This window comes from Benincasa hispida, chromosome 6 (assembly GCF_027475165.1).
Source record: "Benincasa hispida cultivar pf3 chromosome 6, pf3_genome.v1.1, whole genome shotgun sequence".
Lineage (NCBI taxonomy): Eukaryota > Viridiplantae > Streptophyta > Magnoliopsida > Cucurbitales > Cucurbitaceae > Benincasa > Benincasa hispida.
In genome coordinates this window covers 629,863-640,641 of record NC_143483.1, presented here as the reverse complement: position 1 = coordinate 640,641, position 10,779 = coordinate 629,863, and positions in this window count along the sequence as shown.

Below are 10,779 nucleotides of genomic sequence, written 5' to 3'. Positions count from 1 at the left end.
ATTTTCAAAAACAAAAACAAAAAACAAGATGGTTATCAAACGGGGCCTAAATGAAAGTAGAGTTGTAGTTTATATTTTTAGATATGTGTTTAGTGGCAGAATTCAGAAATTTGATTTTAATTTAAACAATTACAAACTAGTTATAGTTACCCACTACATATTAGTTGACAACAAACTATTACTATTTATTTATGAACATGATTTTATGTTTAAAAAATTGCATAATTATTATTTTGCAAGACTATATAATTTATAGAATAAATTGAAATTTTTGCTTCTATGATTAGGAAAAAGTTAAAAGGTAGGTATTATGGTTTATAACTATAATTTACCCTCCATGGTTTGATAGAAGGTTCATAAATAGTGAGTTCCTTGTATGGATGGCCTTTTTTTAGGTGTCCACTTAAAATTTGGCATCACTTTAAAAAATGCTCGAAATTTGGCCTTCTGCTTATATTAGTCACGTGCGAAAGTACCGTTTTAACCCCAATAAGTACGAGAGGCCAAAAGCAACCCAGATTTCTTGCTATTTCCTCTCGTTCTGCGATTCACGTTGCTCTCCTTGATTTTTTTCCTTGATTTTTTCCCTTCTTTTGAATTCTTCCTCTTACTTCTTCCTCTCGCCTCTTACTCTACTTTCTTCCTTGTAAATTTTTTAGTTTTTTTTCCTTTGAATTTTTCCTTCATTTGGATTCTTCCTCTAGCTTCTTCCTCTAGTTTCTTCCTTGTCAATTTTTTAGCTTTTTCGTTTGAATTCTCATCCTCACTTCTTTCTCCCCCACATCTTGATCTAGCTCCTCTCTTCCCTCACGATTTGGTCTAGTTCCAATATTTGATTTAAGATGAGAGAAGAAGAAGAATAGAATAAGTCGGGTGGGAAAAAAACACAAAGAAGAAGAAGACAATAAAGGCAAAAGAAAGAAGAAAAAAGAAAGAAGAAAAAGAAAATGCGGGAGAAAGAAGAAGAAGAAATGAGAAGAATAAGGTGGAAGAAGAAGAAGCTGGTGGAGGAAGAAGAAGAAGTAGGCGGGGGAAGAAGAACGTGAAAAAAAAAAAAAAAAAAAAAAAAAAAAAAAAAAAAAAAGAAAAAGAAGAAAAAACTGGAAAATGAAGAAGAAAGAAGGAGAAGGAAGAAGTCTATTATAGGTTAAAATGGTAATTTCACGAATGGATGACGCAAACAAAAGGTCATTTTTCATTTGGGCCTAATATTTTATGTCATCCATCCTAATTTCCCATAAATAGTCTCATTGACTTTCTAGTGCTCTTCCTTTTAAGAAAGCGTAATCTGACCTAACTAGATTATGAGTACAGGAGAAATAATGAATAAGAAACTTACAGACAATTGTTCGTACCGGTTACCCATAGGTATTATATTAGAGTCTAAAAATGTTGAATGGATTTTATCCTTCTTCTCTTGATAAAACCGAAGATTGTCTTTCCTTTCTTCTTGAGGACCTAAGCAAAGGAATAGTATAAGTCCCTACGCTAAGCACTATTTAAGAGAATTTAACAAACCATAAAGACTATATATGAAGTTGTATCAAATCATAGGAATTAATTTCTAAAATTTAAAACCATGTGAACAACTTTTAACTTTATCCAAACCACTGAGACCAAATTAGAATTTAACCTAATTTATAATACATTACATAATACATATTTATAAAAAAAAAAAATGAATTGAGATTATAACATGTCGTACTATATTCCTAAGCGTTTTTATTTCTATTTAATATAATTATCATTTTAATTTTTAAAATTCAAATTCTTAATACAATAAAAATGTAACAATGTTGTTTTTAGAATTTACATTATTTAGATCACATAATCTAAAAACTGTTTTCAAAAACAGAATTTGGGTTATTTATCAAACACATATTTGATGAACTTAGTGAATCTGAAAACATAAAACATGATGGAACACAAGACATATGCAGCGGAATAAGGATCTAATTACACTCTAATTGCTTCTAATCAAAAGGAAATTAGCATGCAAAATGAAGGAAAAACAGTAAATAAAAGTGGATAGGAAACAACCTTTGTAGCTCCCGAACAACGTTTTTTCCTCGTTGAATCTCGACCCGAACTCTTCCAGACCACCACTGGAGTTAACCTACTATCCTCTGGACTCAGAACCGGGTTATGGGACCCGATGGATGAAGAAAACCGAGAGAGAGAAAGAGATGGAAAAATAAGAATGAATTTAGGTTTGGGTTTTTAATTTTTCAGCCCATTTATGAAAACTTATTTTTTCAAAAATGGCAAAAGTCTTTAATCTAAATTCAAAAGCTCATTTTATGAAAAAAACCGTGCAACATTTGCATGAAACAAATCCATAAAAACCCAACACCTATAATCCACTCTCTTAGTGGGCTTAATGTCTCCACTATAAGTCAACACCTAGCCCACTATTTTGTTAGTGGAATTATCCAATAAAAGTTTGGATTTTCCCACTAACTTTAGTCAAAGGGCAAAATAGTATCTGGTTAAAATCAAACTTTGACCAAAAAGTCAACATTTTGACTTTTCATAATTTTTTCCGTGTTGACTAATTTTGACCTCCCGAACAAGAATCCACATTCATTTTCTCGAAATTCAAATCACATTTGAATATAAGGTCGGTCAAAGTTTGACTTTTCAAAGTCAAAAGTCAACTATTTGACTTTTTACATTTTTTACCATTTCCATTATTTCCGAACTTACGAATATGAACATATTCATATTCTTGATATTTAAATCACATTTAAATATTAAAACTGTATCTCTAAACTAAAAAATCAACTACTATATTACATATACTTGTCGGTTTCTCTCTTTTCACCTAATTCGAACAATTCGAATCATTCTATCATACCGTTCTAAGTCTATTCCATATGAGCTAGTAGGGGAACCTAATGAACCTATAGATCATGGGCTCCAACGATCTGAGATTAGCTGGTTAAACACTTTAGACGGATCTAACCAACATTCGTTAACTAACAGGTCATTCCACTATAGTCCCGTAGTTGCACTCCCCTCACTATAGATATATTTGTGTTCATTTGATATAACCATGATTAGTAAGTTAATCCTTCACAAGTTGTTTGTAATCTCGACTGGGTCATAAAAACCGTTTTACCCCCAAGACTATATCTTGTTTCTTAAGTTCCACTAATCCTCTAATGAACAATTGGTTTAAGGTCCAACCTATAAACCGAACCCCTCTCAGGCCAAGAAGATGGTGGGACCCCTTGTTCAAGACCTGGATTCAGTACTAAAGGGAACAACCTATCTACTATCCCTATAATGGGTAGAAGTGAATTTCATCTTGCACCCTATGTTCCCAACTATCCACCTTATCTTACCCCTGAAATGGGAGGCTTATTGGACCAGCGATGATGAGCTGCCCTTACCTATGTAGATCTAAGGATAATTTTGAGTAAACAGGAGTTCATAGTTAGCTCAGGATTAAGATTAAGTTACCTAGGTCATCAATTAACGAAATAGCCAATTTTATACATGAAACGACATTTAGAACGTAAAAAGTGACTATTTCATGGTTCGGTCTTATGCAAACTCATTGCATAGGATGCCCCCACTCACATATATCTATATGAACGATTCAGGATCACATTGTTTGTACTAACTACAAAGTGGGTTGCATCCATAGTGTCCCCAGAATAAGGTGCCCAACCTTATTCATATACTATAGACCATTTTGGCTATATATTTGAACTCGATCCACATTTATGTCACTACATAAAGTTCAAACTGCATTAAATAGCCTCAGAACCTTAGTTTATTGGATTCAAGATTACTATTTCAATAACAACTTTATCGAAAAACAAAACAGAATATGTTTATTAATTTACAAACTACGAGTTTTAGGACATAAAATCCAACAAAGTCCCACTTGGATTAAAACTACTAACGGAGTATCACAATGTTGATTAAGTGAGAAACATTGTACAATAAACATATGAATACAATAAACTAGGGCATATACCCAAAAGTTCTCCCACTTGTCCTAGTTTATAAACTTCGTAGACCTAAACTCTGTAGGTGACCTTCAAACACTTTAGCCGTGAGGGCCTTTGTAAAAAGATCGGCAATATTTTGCTCAGAAGATATCTGAGTTACTACAATGTCTCCACGATGTACAATCTCCCGGATCAGATGGTATTTGTGCTCAATATGCTTGTCGCGCTTGTGGCTTATTGGTTCTCTTGAATTTGCAACTACACCACTATTATCACAATATAGGGTGATATGTAGATGCATATTTGGAACGACCTCCAAACCTGTCAAGAATTTCCTCAACCATACTACTTCTTTTGCTGCTTCGCAAGCAACTACGTATTCAGCTTCCATTGTGGATTCAGCTATACAGGTTTGTTTTACGCTTCTCCATACTACTACTCCTCCGTTAAGAGTGAACACTGATCCAGATGTACACTTTCTAGCATCTTCATCAGTTTGAAAATCAGATTCAGTGTATCCAGTAAGGATTAAATCCTTAGTACCATACATGAGCATGTAGCTCCTCGTTCTCCTAAGATACTTGAGGATATTCTTAACGGCAGTCCAATGATCATATCCAGGATTGGACTGATACCTATTGACTATCTCTACTGCGTAGCATATGTCAGGTCTAGTACATAACATTGCATACATCAGGCTCCCTACTGCAGAAGCATAGGGAATGCGTCTTATTTTCTCAACCTCTTGAGGTGTCTTAGGACATTGATCCTTTGACAAATGAATTTCATATCTGTAAGGTAACTTGGAATTCTACATCTTATACCTAGATAACATTTTGTCTATATAAGTTGCTTGAGACATGGCTAGTATTCTGTTCTTAAGGTTCCGAATAATCTGAATCCCGAGAACATACTGCGCATTTCCCAAATCTTTCATTTGGGACTGCGTTGCTAGCCATTTCTTAATGTCAGTTAGGTAACCTACCTCATTCCCAATGAGTAGAATATCGTCAACATATAAAACTAAGAACGCTATAGTAGAATTAACGATCTTCTTGTAAACACAAGGCTCGTCAACATTCTGTTCAAAGTCATAAGATTTGATCTTATATTCCAAGATCTAGAAGCTTGTTTCAATCCATAAATGGATTTTTGAAGCTTACAAACCTTTTGTTCTTGATCTTGTGTAATAAACATCTCTGGTTGAATCATATAGATACTCTCCTCAAAATCGTCATCTAAAAAGGTTGTCTTGACATCCATCTGCCAAATTTCATAGTTATAAAAGGTGGCGATGGATAAGAGTATTCTAATCGACTTAAGCATGGCAACGGGAGAGAAAGTTTCTTCATAGTCCACTCCCTCTCTCTAAGTATAACCCTTTGCCACAAGTCGAGCCTTAAAAGTCTGTACTTTACCGGCTTGATCTTGTTTTCTCTTGTAGATCCACTTACAACCAATTGGTTTTACATCATTTGGTCGGTCTACAAGTTCCCAGATAGAATTGAAGTACATAGACTCCATTTCAAGGTCCATGGCTTTGACCCACTCATCACGATCCACATCTTTTATCACCTATTTATAAGTCGATGGATCCTCTATGTTGTCATCAAGTATGACGATTTGTGTTTCTGTTAAACCCAAGTAATGGTCAGGCTGATGAACAACCCTCCCACTACGTCGAGGCATTCTCAACTCTTGAGAAGGATGTGACTGATCAGATGTACTAATTTTATCTACTACTTTAGTAGATGAACTAGTTCTATTTGTAGCGTCTTTAGAAATTTCATTCAATACTAGTCTACTGCAAGGTTGATGACTTCTTATGTGGTCTTCCTCTAAGAATGTGAAATTTTTCGATACAAATACCTTATTCTCTTGAGGATCGTAAAATAAACCATCTTTTGTTTCTTTTAGATAATCTACAAATAGGCATAGTTTTAAACGACATTCCAATTTTTTAGGATTTTGCACCAACATGTGTGTCGGACATCCTCAAATCCTAAAGTGACGTAAATTACCTTTACGCCCTTTTCATAGCTCGTAAGGTATTTCTGAAACACTTTTAGAAGGAACGTTATTCAAAATATAGACAGCAGTCTCTAATGTATGTCCCCAAAAGGAATCAGGTAACTCAGCAAAGCTCATCATCGAGCGAACCATGTCCAACAAGGTTCTGTTTCTTCTTTCAGATACACCGTTCTGCTAAGGCATATTAGGTACAAAGAGTTATGACTTGATTCCGTGTTCTATCATATAATCTTGGAATCTTAAGTCCATGTACTCCTCACCTCGATCTGATCATAGTGTCTTAATTGTTTTACCTAACTAGTTCTAAACCTCAACCTTATATTCTTTGAACTTTTCAAAAGAACCAGACTTGTGATGCATTAGGTAAATATTACCATACCTTGAATAATCATCAATAAAACTGATGAAATATTCATACCCACCTCGAGCTTTGACATTCATCGGTCCACAGATGTCCGAATGTACGAACTCTAAAGGTATTGTGGCTCTGAGACCTTTTCCAATAAAAGATCTCTTAGTCATTTTTCCCTCAAGACAAGACTCATATGGAGGTAAAGAATTGTCTTCTAACTGATTTAGAAGTCCATTCTTAACCAATTTCTCGATCCTATTGAGATTTATGTGACTAAGTCTTAAGTGCCATAGATAGATATTAGAAGAAACTTTTTATCTTTTATTCTGAGTTTCGACTGTTCTAAACATCTCGGTATTTAAGACAAATTTTTCTTTAGTTGGTCTTAACTTATATAAGTTGTTTTCAAGTATAGCAGAACAAATTTGAATACCTTTTCTGAAAATGAATGCTTCATTAACTTTAAAAGATATTTTATACATTTGTTCCAATATACATGTGATAGATATTAAATTTTGTCTCATTTTAGGAGCATACAAAACATCTTTAAGTATGATATATCTATCAATGAAAAAAAACTTCAAGTCTCCCACTGCTTTGGCCGAGACGACCTCTCCTGTTCCAACCTTGAGGGTGATCTCACCTTCTTCTAGCTTTTTCCAGTAACTAGTTTCCTGAAAAGAGAAGAAAATATGATTAGTGGCTCATGAATCCAATATCCAGGTTGAAATATCATACTCCACTAAACATGATTCAGCAACTAGTAAATCATATTTACCTTGTGCTTCTTTCGAGACAAAGGCCTGAGAACATTCCTCAGTTAAGACAAATCTCAGGTCATCTATTACTAGTGTTGAATTCAGATTATTTTTCCATGTTGAGTAATTATCGTCGTTTAGTTTCTTGGAAGCTAAGAGTTGATCTAAAGAGCTAGTCATGCTAAAAAGAAAAAACATATCCTTTTTAGTAAAAAAAAACATTAATCTTTTAAATCCAATCAAGTTTAGCAAAAAAATCTAATAATGTACCCTTCATTATTATATTTTGCAACGATATTTCAATGGTTTAGAATAACCTTCACCAAGGGGTGATCGACTATTCCTCCGTTGAACCAAGACTATCTTGACTAGATACTATCACCAGAATAACTCTTATTCCTATAGTAACTTAGTTATTGCTACTTTGGTCAAGAATTTAATAAGACTTAGTAATTCTCGTAAGTGTGGCCCTCCATTTTCAGACCTCAAATATCGGAATCATTATGCTCCTGAAGTTAGAAAGACAAGAATGAAAACGGACCTGAGAGACCTTATCAATTTCTAGAGTTCGCGAAGTTCCGAATCCTATAATACAGCCTTCCGATTAGTAAGGTCGCTCCAAGACAGACATGCAGGCGCATTATAGGAATCTCACGATGCGACCTAATGGAAGAGACCATAGGATGTGGTGACACACTTCTCCCACTTACTATGAATAACTTCCCCTATTCACCTTGGTATTGACTCATGCAAACACTCTTCGAATGGAGTCCGCTACCAGGGTGACCCAAAGCCAAGTATGAATCTCACGGTGTGAACTCTTAGGGATGCTAGAGCTAAAAGTACATTACTTCTTTCCAGTTGAAGTGTTCTAGACGGTTAGGGTATAAAATGTTTAGCGATATATTTCGGCTAACTAAACATATCCTAAGTCTAGGTGATTCATCCGAGTATAACTTTTATACTGGATTTTTAACCTTCGATGTTTAGGTGATAAACAAATTTTATTACCTCACACCGCTCACGCATGCTCATAAAACCGGTTTAACCTAACTCAGATGCCAGCTCGATCTCCAGGTAGTAGGTGTTCCGTGAATCGTCAACTTAAAAACCTTCAACCTTAGTCATCTTATCTGACTTTTTGCCAAGATCTTGCTGGGTGAGTTTTCTTGTAACTTCGGTTTTACAAGATATCGACCTATTTTCTATGAAAATTGGATTGCTCGATGGTTAACCCTAAATGAGCATGCATCTTATCTTTGTTATAGATTTTAGAAGTCTAGATTATTTTATAACAATTACAACCCTAGAGTATTCATCTATAACATGCTTCCTTCAATCAAACATGTTTTAATATAACACTTATATTAAAACTAAGCATGCATAGTATATATTTTACAACACTTATAACATATAACAAATGCATGTCACATGTTTTTCCTATGGTGGGGTTTTAAAACTATATGACATACTATATGCACACATAATCAAACAACATTATACATCACATGCATAATAGGTAAACAACACTAAAGTGGACCGATTTCGGCATTAAAAACAAAACAAATAACTAATTTATTACACAAATCAGCAATCAGCTCCTCCAAACCGGCTTCAAACATTTTGAACCATTTGGAACCACTCAGAAACCACTCGAACCAACCCAAAAATACCAAAAACCAAGTTGAACCGGTCAAACCGGCTCAACCATGTCAAATAGACCGGTTGGACCGGATGGTCAACGCTCGCTGGCACAGTCAACGGAAGCGCAGGCGGGTTGGATCCAGGCGGGGCAGGCATGCGGGGCTTCTCCGAACCGAGTCAGATCGCTGCTCGGGTCGGGTCTGGGAGCAGTCTCTTGGGTCTGAAAGCTAATTCTAGGTTTGTGATCAATTTTTCTCCATTTTTGCTGCTATCCTCTCTCTTGGAATCAAGCAATTACAACCTAATTTTAACTCTAATGACTCCAACAAATTTACGAACCCTTTTTCACACATTAATGCTCATAAACATGTGAGCAATTACAAATTTCCACAAGAAATTTAAAGAAAAACAATGCTAAAATCATAATAAATCCACTTTAGTGCACATTTCATTCAACATTTGAATAGAAAAGAAAAAAACACCCACCAAAAGTAATTGAGCATAATTAAAGCATGCTCTGATACCACATGATGGAACACGAGACATACGCAGCGGAATAAGGATCTAATTACATTCTAATTGTTTCTAATCAAAAGGAAATTAGCATGCAAATGAAGGAAAAGACAGTAAATAAAAGTGGATAGGAACAACCTTTGTAGCTCTCAAACAACGTTTTTCCTCACTGAATCTCGACCTGAACTCTTCCGGACCACCACTAGAGTTGACCTACTATCCTCTGGACTCAAAACTGAGTTGTGGGACCCAATGGATGAAGAAAACCGAGAGAGAGAAAGAGATGAAAAAATAAGAATGAATTTGGGTTTGGGTTTGGGTTTTTAATTTTTCAGTCCATTTATGAAAACTAATTTTTGCAAAAATGGCAAAAGTATTTAATCTAAATTCAAAAGCTCATTTTATAGGAAAAAACCGTGCAACATTTGCATAAAACAAATCCATAAAAATCCAACACCTATAATCCACTCTCTTAGTGAGCTTAATGTCTCCACTATAAGTCAACACCTAGCCCACCATTTTGTTAGTGGAATTATCCAACAAAAGTTTGGATTTTTCCACTAACTTTAGTCAAAGGGCAAAATAGTCATCTGGTTAAAATCAAACTTTGACCAAAAAGTCAACATTTTGACTTTTCATAATTTTTTTCCGTGTTGACTAATTTTGACCTCCCGAACAAGAATCAACATTCATTTTCTCGAAATTCAAATCACATTTGAATATAAGGTCGGACAAAGTTTGACTTTTCAAAGTCAAAAGTTAACTATTTGGCTTTTTACATTTTTTACCATTTCCATTATTTCCGAACTTCCGAATATGAACATATTCATATTCTTGATATTTAGATCACATTTAAATATTAAAATTGTATCTCTAAACTAAAAAATCAACTACTATATCACATATACTTGTCGGTTTCTCTCTCTTCACCTAATTCGAACAATTCAAATCATTCTATCATACCGTTCTAAGTCTATTCCATATGAGCTAGTAGGGGAACCTAATGGACCTATAGATCATGGGCTCCAACGATCCGAGATTAGCTGGTTAAACTCTTTAGACGGATCTAACCAACATTCGTTAACTAACAGGTCATTCCACTATAGTCCCGTAGTTGCACTCCCCTTACTATAGATATATTTGTGTCCATTTGATATAACCATGATTAGTAAGTTAATCCTTCACAAGTTGTTTGTAATCTCGACTGGGTCATAAAAATCGTTTTACCCCCAAGACTACATCTTGTTCCTTAAGTTCCACTAATCTTCTAATGAACAATTGGTTTAAGGTCCAACCTATAAACCGAACCCCTCTCAGGCCAAGAAGATGGTGGGACCCCTTGTTCAAGACCTGGATTCAGTACTAAAGGGAACAACCTATCTACTATCCCTATAATGGGTAGAAGTGAATTTCATCTTGCACCCTATGTTCCCAACTATCCACCTTATCTTACCCCTGAAATGGGAGGCTTATTGGACCAGCGATGATGAGCTGCCCTTACCTATGTAGATCTAAGGAT